This window comes from Anabrus simplex, chromosome 2 (assembly GCF_040414725.1).
Source record: "Anabrus simplex isolate iqAnaSimp1 chromosome 2, ASM4041472v1, whole genome shotgun sequence".
NCBI lineage: Eukaryota > Metazoa > Arthropoda > Insecta > Orthoptera > Tettigoniidae > Anabrus > Anabrus simplex.
The window spans coordinates 874,538,043-874,556,424 of record NC_090266.1 but is presented as its reverse complement, the minus strand read 5'-3'; the positions used below and the strand labels follow the sequence as shown (position 1 = coordinate 874,556,424).

The 18,382-nt window shown below is 42.8% G+C and overlaps 1 protein-coding gene across 4 annotated transcripts in view; it reads right to left on the bottom strand.

Annotated features, from left to right (window-relative positions):
• phtm (phantom) overlaps nucleotides 1–18,382 on the bottom strand; it is a 486,877-nt gene that overhangs the window by 231,650 nt on the left and 236,845 nt on the right. The window lies entirely within an intron of this gene.

Below are 18,382 nucleotides of genomic sequence, written 5' to 3'. Positions count from 1 at the left end.
CGGTGGTCCTACATCCTACTGAGTCCATGCCGTGCGCATTGTGTAACCTGCATATCGGTTTGAAATAAACATCAATTATTCGTCCGTGCCGTCTCTGTTTTTTCCCCAACTTTCATCCCTTTCGAACCACTCCTTCTTGGTGTTGCATTTGCTCTGTCAGTCAGTGTACTTTGCGTTCGCCTTAATGTACATTTAGCGTTTAAGTCGATTGTTGAGATCGTTTTGCGGCAACTAATTTACCAATAATGGGTACAATCGATTTGGCAGTAGAAATTCTAAGTACAGCCTCTAAGTCCGCATCAGGCAGTGAGGTCCTAGTTCTCCATTTATTTAAATTCAGAATTGAAAACATCTGCTTACATGCATCTGTTATACCGAATATTGACGTAAATTTTAAGGCAACTGTTTGAAGTTTTGGAAATTCTTGTGGTTGAACACCTTTGTAAAAATGTATTAAACCACCGCTGTAGTGGTAGTACCTGTCCTTTAGGATTGCGTCGCACTGTAGTCTTATCAGCTCTGTTTGGAAATATGATGGTGTTTTTTCAAGACGTGGTGAAAATGGGGTCATAAATTTCACGTTGAGGTGCCATATCATTCATTTCTTTGAATCGGGCATTGAGTTCAGAGTGCAAAGTCTGTAACGACGTCTGATAGTCTCCAAGATTTTCATAAGTAGACAAACGTAAGTTCCTGTACATGACGAGAGATGGTTTGTTTTGACACGCTTATCGCCTCAAAGTGAGCCACAGCGCGTGGACCCAGTACTTCCTAGCACTCTGTTAAACATTCTTTTACAAATTCACCATCAGTAAATGGTCGCCCGGTTTTTGCAATTTTCAGAGCAACAATAGCCCGTAACGTGCTCGAACTGCGCCTTCTAAAGTGTATGGGTTCAAGTATCTGTGGGACAGGGGGATAAAATAATTAAAATAATTATCTTTGTGGGTTTTTTGCAATTGGTCTTATGGCGACGATGGGATAGGAAAATGCTAAGAATGGGAAGGAAGCGGCCTTGGCCGTAATTAAGGAACAGCCCCAGCATTTTATGGTTTGAAAATGGGAAACCAGGGAAAACCATCTTCAGCGCTGCCGACAGTGGGGTTCGAACCCACTATCTCCCGGATGCAAGCTCACAAGTGAGCGCCCCTAACCGCGCCACCAACTCGCCCGGTGTGTTTTCTTAGCAGCACATCTAAGTCTAATTCTAAAGAGTTCTTAATAATACAAAACCGAAAAACGAAAACAAATCTCCTAAATTGCATGTAAAACAATTCCTAATGAGTAAGGTATTACGTATCTCTGAAGAACTTGGCAATTCCGGTTTTAACTTAGCAATTTGTTCGGTTCTTGCTGCGCCAACAATGCCATCATAGGTGGAAACATGTATATTGTGGTAATGTCGTCGAACGGTTGAGGACTTTACGCTTAAAATGACATGACAAATTAAACATTGAGCTTTCCCTTTGGTATTGAGAACAAAATATGAATCCACCCATGAAGGATTAAACGACATTTTTAACGTAGGAGAAACCAACTGCTCCACTGTCTGTTCTATCGAATAGATTCTACTGAGAATGACACACACAAGGAGGGAATGAGAATGAATGTACTGTCTCTTACGTGCACATGCACCGACCACTGCGTGGGGCAGGTGGGGAAGGAGGGGAACGGTGCTGCTGAGTGCAGCGCTGGTGCGCCCCAGCAGTAAGTGCTCGAGTTGGAAAGGCCTGCACTAGATGTTGACACGCCGACACTGTCTGTATCACTGATGGACTGAGCTTGGTGATGTGTCTCACTTCCTCAATGCATGGTTTGTTATACAAGTCAGTGCACAAGGCGGACGAATACTTTTACGTTGCCATTTCCTACCCCAACCACACTCATTATTTTTTTATCAAAGAGCATTGACGTGCAAGATGTATTTTTTGCCGGTATTATTGGACGTATATATTGCATATTCACTGCATATTTGTTTCTGAACGTACTCGAAGCCTTGTAATGCATTTTTGGTGTTCAATATCTGAAAAGGACAGATGGACGAATACTTATGCGAGCGACTGTAAGTGTTTGTAAAGAGGACTGTCCGGCTATACTGGGGTTGATTCCATTTCATGTTCTAAGCAGGCGAACGAGGCAGAAATTTACATTCCACCTGTCCAAATGAAGGACGGTTGCACACCAATATTCTTGGCTCATGCAAGCACTTAGGACCATAAATGAGCTGAATGGTCACTTGACATTTTTCATCACCTTTCCACTGCAATACGGAAAGCCCTTCTCAGGGGTGGAACGTGGTATTATCCATAAATTATGTGAAAATTATTACGTGAATAGTCTGCAGTACCGTATGTATCATATCTGTAGAAAATATGTGAAGATGTGTATTTGTATGTGCATAGAAATTTGTATTTGTATGTAAATTTTCTCTTATTGTAGTTTAACTATTTAATTTTCTATTGCATTATCTGCAATTGGGTTATCCTGTAGTTGATAAATAAAATATCCTATTATATTTTACATAGTTTTCATGCTAACTGTACAGTGTTTAGATCTACCGTTTCTGCTGGGTGAAGGAGCCATTACATCTTTGTATTAAGTTTACCTGTACCGGTATGTAACCTGGTTGACAACGTGCGGGTTTGCTGAGGTTGCGTCATTACAGTACGACGACCACCTCATGTCACGTGATGTCCACCCTGACTCTCATAATACTGCTTCGAACTGTACGCCTCATTCACTTATCATTGTGTCTCCGATGAATGTGGTTGAATACCCACAATTACCTTTTTTTCCTATTTTGCATTACGTCGCACCGACACAGATAGGTCTTACGGCGACGATGGGACAGGAAAGGCCTAGGAATTGGAAGGAAGCAGCCGTGGCCTTAATTAAGGTACAGCCCCAGCATTTTCCTGGTTTTAAAATGGGAATCCACGGAAAACCATCTTCAGGGCTGCCGACAGTGGGATTCGAACCTACTATCTCACGGATGTGAGCTCACAGCTTCGCGCTCCTAACCACACGGCCACACAATTACCTTACCATATCTCCTTCACCCAGCAGCTGAGAATGGTTTGTACATTTATTTTGAAATAATTTTACCCGTAACACGGTCCGGACGTGTGTTCCTAATCAAATATTATCTACCCAGTCACCTCTAGAAGCTCTAGGAATTTGTAATGGCTCGGCAGCCCTGAAGATGGTTTTCCGTGGTTTCCCATTTTCACACCAGGCAAATGCTGGGGCTGTACCTTAATTAAGGCCACGGCCGCTTCCTTCCAACTCCTAGGCCTTTCCTCTCCCATCGTCGCCATAAGACCTATCTGTGTCGGTGCGACGTAAAGCCCCTAGCAAAAAAAAAAAAAAAATTTGTAATGGGAATTTCTGAACACCTACAGTATATACTATAATGCGCAATTTCTCAATTATTCCAGAAATGTTAATATCAGGTAAAAAAATCAATTGGAAATAAATATTACCTTCATTCATGTGGCCAATTATTGACATGGAATGCCATTATAAAGGCATTAGTACTTTTTTTTGCTAGTTGCTTTACGTAGCACCGACACAGATAGGTCTTATTGCGACAATGGGACAGGAAAGGGCTTGGACTGGGAAGGAAGCGGCCGTGGCTTTAATTAAGGTACAGCCCCAGCATTTGCCTGGTGTGAAAATGGGAAACCACGGAAAACCATTTTCAGGGCTACCTCCCGAATACTGATTAGTACTTTTCATCATCATCATCATCATCATCATCTGTTTACCCTCCAGGTTCGGTTTTTCCCTCGGACTTAGCGAGGGATCCCACCTCTACCGCCTCAAGGGCAGTGTCCTGGAGCTTCAGACTCTTGGTCGGGGGATACAACTGGGCAGTATGACCAGTACCTCGTCCAGGCAGCCTCACATGCTATGCTGAACAGGGGCCTTGTGGAGGGATGGGAAGATTGGAAGGGATAGGCAAGGAAGAGGGAAGGAAGCGGCCGTGGCCTTAAGTTAGGTACCATCCCGGCATTCGCCTGGAGGAGAAGTGGGAAACCACGGAAAACCACTTCCAGGATGGCTGAGGTGGGAATCGAACCCACCTCTACTCAGTTGACCTCCCAAGGCTGAGTGGACCCCGTTCCAGCCCTCGTACCACTTTTCAAATTTCGTGGCAGAGCCGGGAATCGAACCCGGGCCTCCGGGGGTGGCAGCTAATCACGCTAATCACTACACCACAGAGGCGGACTAGTACTTTTACCGCCATATTTAGGCTACAGTATATATTTTCTTCGTCAGAGTCTATGACAGTATAAAAACGCCCTTTCAAACAAACTGATTACTGTTTAAAATTTCAACAAGTGTAACAGTAAATTAACTAACGAACCGGGCCGATGACCTAAATGTTAGGCCCCTTTAAACAACAAGCATCAGCAAGCAAGCAACTAACACACCCGGTATCTACACAGTGTATTAAATATCTTCGGCCCGGTGAAGCGACAACTGACCAGGCTCAGCGAAAATACTCCCTCAACTTTATTGGTTGGCTTTCTGGAACGGTCAGGAATATTCAATGCAGCACTTCGTTAACTGTTTCTCATTAAGTAGCCTATTTATCTTAAGAAGAAGAAGAATAAAAATAGAAAGGTGGAGGTCACTTCGGGTTCGTGTGGAGAGTAATAGTATTGGGCGTACTCAAGCTAGGTTCAATGATCGGACCAGGCTGGGCTTTGAAATTTTGGCGCGCGCAGACAAAAAATGGCAGTGTCCTTCGCTCTCGCCCATAACTGTCCGCTGGCAGCCTTGAGCACGCAAGTACAACGACATAACACGCGCTCTCCAGACGGCCCATTTAGATCGAGAATTTTAAGCTTGGTCCAGGCGTGGCCCAAGAAAGCATTGACTGTTCCGTGCATAGCCACCTGCTCTCTAAATACCTAAAAACAGAGATTAGTTCAAAACTGCAGCTCGAAAAATGGATTAATTCTGTATCTGCATCTTATCGAAAGGAGGGTACTAGAATGAATACAGTATAACCGTACAGGAGAAAAGAGAATCGGAATGAGTGTGGTATCTGGGTGGCATTTCACTGGCTTCTCACCAAGACGGCCATGGTTCGAATCACATCAGAGAACTTGGGGGTTTGCAAATCAAAACTCACGAACTTGTAGTTCAGATTCCAGATAAAAATGGAGGTCCTATGGCAACAATAATGATATCAACGTCACGCAAATCTAACAGCTATCTGCTTCCTATTTAATGTAATTAAATAATTATTTTAAAGATCAATAATATTGTTTTTTAATGCAAGTTGCTTTATTTCGCACCGACACAGATAGGTCTTATGGCGGCGATGGGACAGCATAGGGCTAGGAATGGGAAGGAAGCGGCCGTGGCCTTAATTAAGGTACAGCCCCAGCATTTGCCTGGTGTGAAAATGGGAAACCAAGGAAAACCATCTTCAGGGCTGCCGACAGTGGGGTTCGAACCCACTATCTCCCGAATACTGGATACTGGCCGCACTTAAGCGACTCCAGCTATAGAGCTCAGTAGTAATATTGTGTAAATGTCTTCGTAATATAATAATAATAAGGCATCCGGAGACGACGGCATCGTAGCAGAACTTCTTAAACATCTAGGAGAGAATTCACTCTAAGAACTTATACAAATCATACAGGAAATTTGGACAACGGAAAAAATACCAGAAAATTGGACAAACGCCCTCCTCGTTCCACTTCACAAAAAAGGTGACCGAACAGATGTGAACAATTACAGAATTTCCCTGGTGCAGGTCGCATACAAACTTCTCTCCGCAGCCCTCCTCCAAAGAACACAGAAACAACTAAAACCACTCCTAGGCGTATATCAAGAGGGCATCAGACCCCACAGATCCTGTGCAGAACAAATAATCAATCTGAAAACCATCTTGAAACTACGACACAACAGAAAACAACCCACAATCTGCACCTTCGTGGAAAGCATACGACTCCATTGACAGGCAATCCCTCTTCTAAACACTGAGTGAATACGGACTGGACAACAAGACTCAAAAAAATCATCAGACTCTGACCAATACAACATTCCAAGTAAAATTCATGTGAAATATATCTGAACATTTTCAGAAAAAAACCGGTGTCCGACAAGGAGTTGGACTTTCCCCACTACTCTTTAACATAGCCCTGGACAAAATCATGATAGAATGGGAACAAGCTCTAAAAACTCAAGGAAAATTGGCAACCATTAAGTATGACAAGAAAACATGTAAAAATCTCCTGTCTCGCTTTCGCAGATGATATCGCGATCCTCGCAACAAAAGAACAGCAGGCAATCAGCCAAATCGAAACCCTAAAGAAATGCTCAGAAAAATTCGGCCTACAAATCTCCTCAAAACCAAGGTCATGTGCAACCAATGTAACCTCCAAAATTTAAACACGGAATTTGGCACAATCGGAAAAGTAACTGAGACCCGATATCTCCGATAAATTGTACTACCAACAGGAAAAGAACAGAAGGCCCTCGAGGTCCACATCTAGGAAATGAAGATAACCCTTGGCCGAAAGCAAAACATTTACAACAAAAAATGCCTCTCAATCTTCACCAAAATTTGACATTACAACACTGTGACCTTTCACACCAGTTAAATGCTGGGGCTATACCTTAATTATGGCCACGGCCGCTTCCATCCCACTTCTAGGCCTTTCCTATCTAATCGTCGCCATAAGACGTGTCTGTGTCGGTGCGACGTAAAACAAATTGTAAAAGAATAAAAACACCGTGATAAAACCTGCAATACTATACGCGAGTGAAACACTGGATCTCCAAAGAAAAACAGTACTCGAAGACATCCTGAAAGAGGAACGTAAAATCATCAGGAAAAATTCTCGGGCCAGAACTGACTAACGAGGGATACAGACTGCAATCTCGTACAAAAACCGAGGAGCTCTGAAACCGTGCGACCGACATCACAAAAAGACGCCTGAAATTTTACGGAGACATCAAACGCCTTCCGGAAACAGACTGACAAGAATCTTACTAGAGGCAACAGAAAACATCAAAACAAATAGGTGGACATCGTAAATCTGCCAAGACCTGGAAAAATCAGGAATCAAAGTGGCCGACATCGCAGAACGAACCTTCTACAGAACGAAAGTCAGCAAGTGGGAATTAGAGTCAGAAATAAACCACAAGAAGAAGACAGGAGCCAAATGGACAGAATAACGAAGAACCACGATGAGAGAAAAACTGAAGGCTGTCTGGCAAAGAAGGAAATACGCAACTTCTAAGTGAGCTTTGTGTGATCAGTTCTCTGGTCTTTTTCGCATCTAATAATAATAATAATAATAAAATAATAATAATAATAATAATAATAATAATAATAATAATAATAATAATAATAATAATAATAATACCGTAATAATAATATGGAACATTGAATTATTTTTCAGCAGTTGGCCACAGTTCACTATTAAGAGTGTCTTGACTTGATCAGAATGAATGAAACAACTGCCTATTTACTTAATTCACTTAGGGTCTACGAAAATCCGCACGAAACCTGTCTTACGCCACAGTTCGTTATAAATTAACTGATCACTGCCGGCCGAATTTTCTTACATTTCCCATTAGGTTGACTGCTGTCAGAGCTGGAATTCGAGCGACATCTCCGAATGGTGCGGCTTCCCACGCCTAGCCATTCATTCGTCGGAACTGTGCCAATAGGTGTTGACAACTGGTAAAATGAGATTAGGTATGTCGTTTGCATGAGCCCACTACCAATTGTAAACAATTATAGGTAGGCTTAAACTGCTGATTTGCCGGTCTCTGACCAGCAGCTGTGGGATCGAGTCTCGATAAAGTTCTGAGTAGGTACAGAAGCACTGGCTGACCTTGCTCCCAAGTAAACTCCACACTATCCTTAAGGTCATCATCCGACCTTGACATTTTGAAACTTGGCTAACTCAAGTAACTTAGGTTTGTTCATTGTTGTTTCTATATGTGCAGATAAATGGTAATGAATTGTTTGTTGATTTTTTCAGTTTTTTACATTTGCATAGGTCAGGGCACCCGTGGCAAGCTGGCATGTGTACGTCCCAAGGCCGCATGCTGGCCACTCGGTCACTGGGATGAGCAGCTAGCGACCTTGAAGCCCGCAAGGGATACACAGTATGCAGCCCGTTCTCATCTGTTGGCATTGTCCTTTCCCTTCAGCAATATAACTGGGCACGGCATGGCAATGGCTGTCAACTCAGGGCAGGAAATATACTAAACATTTTGGAAGTAAGCAAAGCCATACAGGTCATGAACGCCCTGGAGCAGAGACACGTAAAGACTTTTACTCTCCGTAGACAGCCCCATGATGTAGAGATAGTGCATCAGTGGCTCATTCACAGGCCCGTGATTCGATTCCCGGTTAGTCCAGAGATTTTAACTCTGGACTAAGGGCTGCCTTGTGAGATCAGCAGGATTATTCTGATACAAGAGGCAGCGGACACGGTCAATAAAGCCAATCAAAATCCAAAACAGCTGAAAATATACTCACACTGACCACGTAACACTCCAGTACATGGCTGGGCATCAGTCGTCTTGACGTGATGAGTGCCATAGTATTTTTGTGATCACTATCCGTAGCCACGGACTAAAGTGGGCTGGTGCTTGCGTGGTTATCACACACGGTTTAGAATTAAAATCCCGTGAACTGGCCGGGAATGAAACTCACGAGCCCGAGATCGAACGCCAGTCAGCTACCGAGCTGAACATGTGTCAGCTATTAAATATGAATGTCTGTAGTTAATATTTAATTGTCGAGATTTTATTTCGGCCTCTGGATTCAACATCCTCATTTTGAAAAGATGATCAAGATAGTATTCATGTCTAAGCTCATGCGTGCGATGCAGGATAGCCTACGTATTGTTTATTGATGTGCTTGTTGGCGAACCGTAATCTACGCATGGTTACGCGTTGGGTGCGTAACTCTTGACAAGGGAACTGTTTGCGTTGAACCAAGCCAATTCCAATGAATTTCGATAGCATCAAATAAGACATCGGCGCAAGTATGGGAAAGGTCTGGGAGTGTGAAGGTAGAGGCCGTGGCCTTAATTAAGGTACAACCCCAGTATTTGTATGATGTTAAAATAGGAAAGCACATGAAACCGTATTCAGGGCTGCCGACGGTGGGATTCGATCACACCATCTCCCGAATGCAAGCTCACAGCTACGTGACACTAACCGCACCGGCAACTCATTCGTTAAGAAGTATCCTGAAACAAGGACACACAGACAAACTGTATTTCACTACAAGGTGTTGAGGTGTTCAGTATCGATTAATTAACTTTCTTTACCCTCAGCTGGGCAAGTCAGAAGAGATTCGTGGATAGACACTAGGGTTCTTTCAATACCCCACTGTTTTACTTCTGGAAATATTGTCTAATTTGAAATTTTATCTAACGAATTTCACAATGAACGTTTATTTGGAAATATTTTCAAAACTTACCCATGTAATGAAATGAAACTAAATGAATGAATGAATGAATGAATTAATTAATTAATTACGTCCTGTTGCACAGAGCAACTTTTAAGTCATTTTAAATATTTCGGAAATTGATAATTACACTCATAATCATAAAAAGAGAACACCTTGAAAGACTAGAGATAGGAAGTTCATATTCACAGGACATGTTCATTAGTATGTTCTGCAGAAACGATTGGCATTTCAGTCACCTAGGTTCAGCATGTGTTCTGTTGCCTAGTAGGCACTGGGTCCTCCATGGGCACGGATAACTTGTTCCATGCGTGATGGCATCGACACGTATAAGGCGCGAATGGCGTCCTGGGGTATAGCCATCTATGCTGCATTCACCTAGTTCCACAGTTCATCCTCGGTGGTTGGCAATGGGTCACACCTGTCGTTTCACTTTATCCCAGACATTTTGGATTGACGACAAGTCCGGTGATCGGGCGGGCCAGGGCAAGAGTTTGACATCCTGTGACAACAAGAAGGCACGTGTTCATGCAGCAGTATGTGGTCGCGCATTGTTCTGCTGAAATAGTATAGCTTCTGGGGTGTCGTGCAGAAAGGGTATGGCTACGGGTCGCAGGATGTAATTCGCTTAGGTCAAACTGATCACAGTGCCCTGGAAACGCACCAATTGTGATTTGTGGTTGTACCCAAGAGCACCTCACACAAAAAGGCCATGAGTTGGTGCTGTATAACTTGTGTGAATCCAGTCAATGTGATGCCTCCCTCCTGTCTGCGGCGAAGCAAAACGTGGTCATCATTTTCAAACAAACATAACCTGGATTCGTCCAAAAACACTATCTGCTGCCATTCATGTCACCAGTGACGTCGTTCCATACACCATTGCAGTCTAGCATGCTTATGAACATTAGTCAACGGTAGGCGGATAAGTGGACGACGCACCGGTAACCCAGACTGTTGCGCCAGAGCCAAGGAGGACGCAGACCTGTCCTGCAATCCCATTCAGATGAGGTGTCGATCTCCTCGCGAGGTGGTCTGAGTGGTGCGACCAGACCAAATCGTTGTGTTCTACGGCCTTCTGTGAACAATTCTGTACACACCCGTTGCACTGCCGACACACTTCGTCCGACACGAGCAGCAATTTCCCGGATGGATGCATCACGTTCTCTCATGCCAATAATGCGCCCTCATTCAAACTCACTCATTTGACGGTACGGTTCTCGCATACGTCTGCGAGCCATCCTGCACGTCTGTTCAAATCACACTGATCCATTACCTCCGGTTTATAACGACAACGAGAGCCGATGGCACATTTAATCAGTCGGTAGTGGTGCGCCGAGATATCGATGTGGAACTTGAACTTGAGGGCCAACATGGTTCAAATGCTAATCATTTCTTCAGAACATATCAATACATATGACCTGTGAATATTACATTCCTATCTCTAGTCTTTCAAGGTGTTCTTTTTTTATGAACATGACAGTATTATTCTGCAACCATTTTCCGAGAAAAGACGTACTCTAAGCTCGAAAACAGCATCTCACCGAACTGAAAATCAAGTAAACAAAAGGCAAACCATAACAAGATACTAATTACCGGGCATACCAGACACATTACAACGTTTTCTGAGTGAAATTTACAGGTATTTCTTCAAATTTTTGGCATGCTGTTTTTTTTAAATCTTGACTCAATGGACATATGGAACACTTTTTCTTCGCTGGCTGAGCCCTCGTTTCAGAGGTATCATTACAGCTGGCAATTCATAGTCATAACGTTGAAAGCCACTCCTCGTGCCCTTTTGGTAACATCTATCCACAACCCGCCTATCAATATAGGTCTAAACCAGTTTTCATCCTAGCTGCAATGTGTCTTACTTTTCATGGATACATTTTCCCAGACCTTGTGGATAATGATAATGCCACAGTATTACGGCAGTAATTCCTGCCTTATGAAGCATATTCTAGAGTAAAGCAACTGACCAAAGTTTGGTGTTGCGCTTTACACCTCCATTTTATTCAAGATGAAAACTCCTCCCTCATGTTTCTTGTATTCGTGCATTAGGGGCTTCTGTACTTCATCTGTCACTGGCTTTGTCAAATGGAATAAGGAAATAATTATAACTGCAGATATTTTATGAACATACGATACTAGTGAAAGTGGCCCAGAGAAACATAAGAATGTACTTCTCTGGAAGGATGACGTAATATTTCTTTGGAAATTTCAACCTTATTTCTTCACAAAGCTGTATTGGCAGCGAGAAACTCCTACACTAAAAGAATTCTGCTATAAAAAATACCAGCTACAATACTGCGACCCATACTGATCCACATTTTGTTAAGTTCCTCTACAACTCTGGCGCCCTGACTGACTTCTCTTTGTTGGTTAGGCTGTTTTCGTAAACAGATTTCTCCATTCCCCAAAAAATATTATTCCATACTAGGCAGGTTTGCATTTCCAGTATTGCCCAAATGGGCAATGTCCTCTGAAAGCGTTAAGTTGCTCGTCTAATGCTAGGTTGTTTACCGGGCGAGTTGGCCGTGTGGTTAGGGGCGCGCAGCGGTGAGCTTGCATCCGGGAGATAGTGGATTCGAACCCCACTGTTGGCAGCCCTGAAGATGGTTTTCCGTGGTTTCCCATTTCCACATCAGACAGATGCTAGGGCTGTATATTAATTAAGGCCACGGCCGCTTCCTTCACACTCCTATCACATCGTTGTCAAAAGACCTCTCTGTGTCGGTGCGACATAAAACAAATTCTTTAAAAAAAATGAATGTAGGCTGAAACCAGGTTTGTACACTTTTGAGAGTCATGCGACAAATATTCCCCAAATATCTACAAATTGTTTTAGTTTATCTTCATCAACTTTGTTTCTTTGTCGTTAAAGTCTCAGAAAGGGCTTAACTGCTAGGAATTTTTTAGGGGCCTCTGGATATTGACCTTCCGTGTTTTTCATTCCACCTGATATTCTAAGTAATTTTGAATTGAGGTTATTATAAAGCTGCAGTTACCTACAGAGTTGGCTGTGCGATTAGGCGCGCGCAGCTGTGATATTGCATCCGGGAGATAGTGGGTTCGAACCATACTGTCGGCAGCCCCGAAGATGGTTTTCCGTGGTTTCCCATTTTCACATCAAGCAAATGCTGGAGCTGTATCTTAATAAAGGCCACGACCACTTCCCACTTTTAGCTCCTTCCTATCATTTCGTCGCCATAAGACCTACCTGTGCCGGTGCGACGTAAAACAAATAATAATATTAAAAACTTGCAGTTGTAAGTGAACAAATTTAGTTTAGGTAAACAAAGGAGCATCTAATAATAATAATAATAATAATAATAATAATAATAATAATAATAGTAATAATAATAATAATATACAGTTTAGCCAACACTGGAACTTGGAACCAACACGCTACCAACACACCAAAATAAAAATATGCTGGACAAAGACCCCCACGTGAAAATTAGAGGCCAACCCGTTACATAAGCTATCTGGACAACAGGAAATAACTTATACATATTTATCATTACGCAGTAATTCTTATGCTGAGGATAAGTAGAAAGGAAATGTCATAAAAGGTCAAGATACTAGCACGCACATGTCAACCTATACATACCATGAAAATGATGTGGGGCTGAAAAGACCTCAGATACAAAGCCAAGGGTGCCACTAGTTTACGGAATACCAAACAGTGAGTACTAAAGCAAATGAACCATTCTCCTAATCTGCACTGAGCCTTGTACTGGGTCATCGTTACTATACGGTAGTGTACATCAGCCATGGTCACCCTGCAGGAGCCCACATCTATGAGTATGTTTTTGACGTATTTTACCTGATCCTTATACTCGCCCGCTGAACACTCGCTTAGCGTACACTCAAGTTCGTCCTTAGAACCCCGAATCGTCTTTCAACCATGATTGTTCTAGTTCTTAATGTACTGTTGTGCGGATGCGTGATGATACCCTTCAACATGCTGAAATTCGCAATACTCTCTCTCACTGTCTTGGAACGCTCGCTTATGTACTCTGGGCAAAGAATCATTGTGGATCAATTGATTAGGTCTTACGAGCCCATTCCTTTACGTGTCTTATGACAGTTTCATTGTGGAGGATTTCGGCACATCCTTTTACGCGTATGAGGTGGGGAGTCCTGCCCACCTTCTTATATTTATATATAAAAATAATATTTATATTTATTTCATAAATATGCTGGTAATTCCACTACAGGTGTTCCAATCATTGCTAAAAACATTTCATACCTGTGACTATCAGCATTCCTATAAAGTGGCTTTCAAGTCCACACTGAATAGCTGTACATATGGCTAGCATTTCGATGGTTTTATGTGGTTGTTTCACAATTTATGCTACAATCAGATTATCCGGGCGAGTTGGCCGTGCGGTCAGGGGCGCGCAGCTGTAAGCCTGCATCCGGAAGATAGTGGGTTCGAACCCCACTGTCGGCAGCCCTGAAGATGGTTTTCCGTGGTTTCCCATTTTCACACCAGACAAATGCTGGGGCTGTACCATAATGAAGGCCACGGCCGCTTCCTTCCCATTCCTAGGCCTTTCCTATCCCATCGTCGTCATAAGACCTATCTGTTTCGGTGCGACGTAAAGCAAACAGAAAAAAAAGAATGAATAGTCTCCTGGCGTGATTATAAAATTTATTCTTGGATTCTGTCACTGAAACTTAAATTATTAACAAATAAAATGTGAAGAAGGAGATATATCAAATCAAAATTTAAATAACGGACTAATTTCAATCTGATTTCTAGGTTTCCAACTACTCAATCATGTAATTGATAATATCATAAGTGGTTAATGATTACATTTATATCATCCCAATCTGGACAGTTGTAGCCAACAGTTTTAGTAGTCATCCATAATACAGACGTTTCAATTACATCTGTGTTGCCCGTAGTGAATGTTCACAATAATATTAAAAACACTAGACTGAGTGATTCAGATGGTTAAGCCCTGGACTTCTTAACCCTAGTTGGCGGGTTCGATCCCTACTAAGTCCTTTGGCATTTGGAGGGGCTCAAATACACCAACTTCATGTGGGTAGATTTACAAACAAGTGGAGGAAATCCTGCGGACAACATTCCGGCACCTCAGCACCTCCGAAAACCGTAAAAGTAGCTACCATAACGCAAAACAAATAAAGATTACAAAATCGGATTGTTCTATTGGAGTAACTCTCGAACGACCATACTGGTTTCGACGATTAGTAGGGTATGATAAAAGATATGGTTACGCAAAATTATATCTTATCCACTTATCTATCATGAGTGTTGTAAATACAAATACTATGCTACGGAAGGGATTAATTACCTCAAATAACTTTTCAATATTTAAGCGAGATTCTGAAATCGACTGAACCATGAACAAATATCTTCCAAACACCCAAAATCCTGCATCTTTGAATTGTTGTAACATCTGAAGGAAAGGTGAATCAATAGATATCGGTCCTAACACAGAAATGTGCACAAGATTCGTCCAATACCAAACAAAATTTGGACAGAAGAAAATCATTTTATGATGTCCGTTTAGGCTACCTCATTACCAGCAACATTTAGCTGTGATCGACTTCATTTTCGTATCCCTCGACAAATTACATTTGCATAGTAATTCCAGTTCAAACAAATACAGTATTTACATATTAAAAGAACTCGGTGTGAATATTCCACTATTAGCTCCTCTACCCCTACAGTCAAAGCCACAATTCTGATTATTTAACTTCTAAATTTCCCCGGGTCAGATGTTAATTAAATTTGTATAAAATCTTGTGTAATACTACAAGCTTACCAAATAATCACGTCTCCCAAGAATGCTGGTGCTGTTAATTAATGTTGCACTGTACAAGAATTTCTAGTTAAAGACTCAGGAAAAAATGATAACCTCATCATCAATCATAGTATAACATAGTTAGGAAATGTCAAGTGTTTCAACTTCTAGAATGTGTGAAGCCGTACAGTAAGCAAACCCCGAACCCAAGGAACATATCAGATACTGCAATTAAAATATAAATCATGAATTTGTGAATCAAACATATATAGGACAAAACTGATGATGTTCTCAGTGGAAAATAATTAATATATGGTTGTTTCATAGCATAACGTATAATATTATAAAGGTTCAAATCACTTTGTAGAGCCCTTTGTAATACTAAATGTAAAGATAGCTTTCAATGTTGTAACGAGGAAAGTCTTTCGAAAAACAAGTCAGACAAACGCATTTCTGTGAAAGTTCTATGTTAATTTAACGTATTCATGACAAAATGAAATAATGCTATTATTTGTTATCTCCCATTAACTACACTAGTGTCCAAAAGTTACGAGTAAGCAGGGCGATAAGTAATAGACCACAAATCGCACGACATATGCACCTACCAACCTTACGTGTTCGCTCTGTATAGGAAAGGAGTGTTCCCTGCTTGACTAGCGGCGTAACCGCAAGGTAAACACAGCCAGTGCCTGCGCCCCATATTCCCTCAGTCGTGTTTGCCCTGTTATTGTGTGCGGAGTGTAGCCTCGTGGTGAACGTGACAACATAATGGCACAACGACGCCATTTGGACCACGTTTTGCAGGGTAGAATACTCGGCCGCCTGGAAGCAGGCCAGACACAGACCGAAATCGCCGTATCCTTGAATGTGCCACAAAGTGTCATTTCCAGGCTTTGGAGACGATTTCGAGACACAGGAGATGGTAGTCGTAGGCCGGTACCACGTCGACCAAGGTTAACCACCCCACAGCAGGACCGATATCTGGCCTTAACCGCCCGACGAAATCGGAGTGCATCTGCAAGACAATTGTCGGCGGTGCTTGGAGCCGTCGCACGGGTTGCCGTTTCCCGGCAAACTGTGTACCAGAGGCTCAGACAGCAGGGCTGTTTGCCCGACGTCCAGCGGTGTGCGTCCCGCTCACTCCAGCACAGAGACGGGCCCTTTTACTGTGGAGCCGTCAACATCGAAACTAGACCTTGAAGGAATGGAGGCATGTGTTCTTCAGAGATGAATCCCGCTTCGGTTTGCAGAACGATTCCCGCCGCACATTAATTTGGAGAGAACCGGGTAGCCGATATAACCACAGGAACATCGTGGAACGGGACCAGTATGGTGGTGGTGGCGTCATGGAAAGGAGCGGCATCATGTTGAATGTCCGTAAGGACCTGCACATCTTCATGGGTGGTCCGAGAAACATTGTTAACGCTCGGAGATACAGGGATGAGGTACTGAGACCACATGTTCGACTCTTCAGAGGTGCGGTTGGTCCAGACTTCCTCTTGATGGACGACAATGCCCGACCGCACCGCACCGCGCTGCTCTGGTGGATGAATTTCTGGCTGGGGAAGACATTCATCCCATGGTCTGGCCAGTGAGGTCTGCGGATCTGAATTACACAGAACATGCCTGGGATGCATTGGGGAGGCGAAATGCATCCCGTAAGCCTCCACCAAGGACACTCCAAGACCTTCGCATTGCCCTTTCGGAGGAATGGGATCGACTGCCACAAGAGCTCTTGGACCTTCTGGCAGACGGCACGCCACGTCGCTGCGAAGCATGTGTTGCCATTAGGGGTAACCATACACCCTATTAACAGCATATTTTGTTGCGGAAGACATTGTCAAGCTTTGTTAGTTGTTGTCAAAGGTGTACCTTAGCTATCAGAACCTTTCTGACACTATTTTTGGACAAGTTGTGTGACACATGGTGTGTGAGTCAGCTTCCGTTTGTTCAGCAATCCGTCTGACATTCCTATCAGTTGGTATGGCCTCGTTTAGTGATTATGCTTAACTTTTGGGTCTAGTGTACGTTTTACGGTTATAGGGGACGCCGAGGTGTCGGAAATTAGTCACGCAGGAGTTCATTTAAGTGCCAATAAATCTACCGACACGAGGCTGACGTATTTAATACCTTCAAATAACACCGCACTGTGCCAGGATCGAAAGCGCCAAGTTGGGGTCAGAAGGCCTCAAACGTCTGAACTTCTCAGATCGGTTATTCTTGATAAACCATTCCATCTGCTTTATATGGATGATCAGTTCAAAAATTGTCAGATGTGAGTTCTAATATTAAAGCTACTAAGTCTCGCACTTTCAGGTAGACACCAATTCAGTATATGGGTGTACATTAAGGACATACAGCGGTAGTCTAATAAGCGCGAATGCTAAATTACGTGAGCTAAAAGAAACACTGAGCTACAAGAGTCGCTATCATGGGATGGCAATAAATTAGAGAAATAACATCTTGTGTACATACTATGTATAAATTCTCAGGATGAAAAATATGTTTAACTGCGCGGAACGAGACACCTACCGAGAACCAACGGATGCAGAATTGGATCTGGACTAAAAGATCGATTTTATCGGGTGAAAGTGTCATTATAGGAGAGTACCTAAGCAAATTGGGTTCATCTCGTTATATTAGGAGGGTCATCGCACCTAAGCAATAAGCTTTCTAGAATTTGCTTTATGTCACACCGACACAAATAGTTCTTATGGCGAGGATGGGATAGGAAAGGGCTAAGAGCGGGAAGGAAGCGGCCGTGGCCTTAATTAAGGTACAGCGCCAGCATTTACCTGGTGTGAAAATGGAAAACCACGTAAAACCACCTTCAGGGCTACCGACAGTGAGATTCGAACCCACTATCTCCCAAACGCAAGCTGACAGCTACGTGCCCCAAATCACGCGGCCACTCGCGTGGTTAATGAATAAACTATCATGATACTTCGACTGTAATTATGTACATGGAGGCTGTGTGGATTAGAAAATGTACAGCAAAAGGTTATGTACGTAATATCTATATATATAAAATGACATGTCCTGACTGACTGACTGACTGACTGACTGACTGACTGACTGACTGACTGACTGACTGACTGACTGACTGACTGACTGACTGACAGATTCATCATCGCCGAGCCAAAAC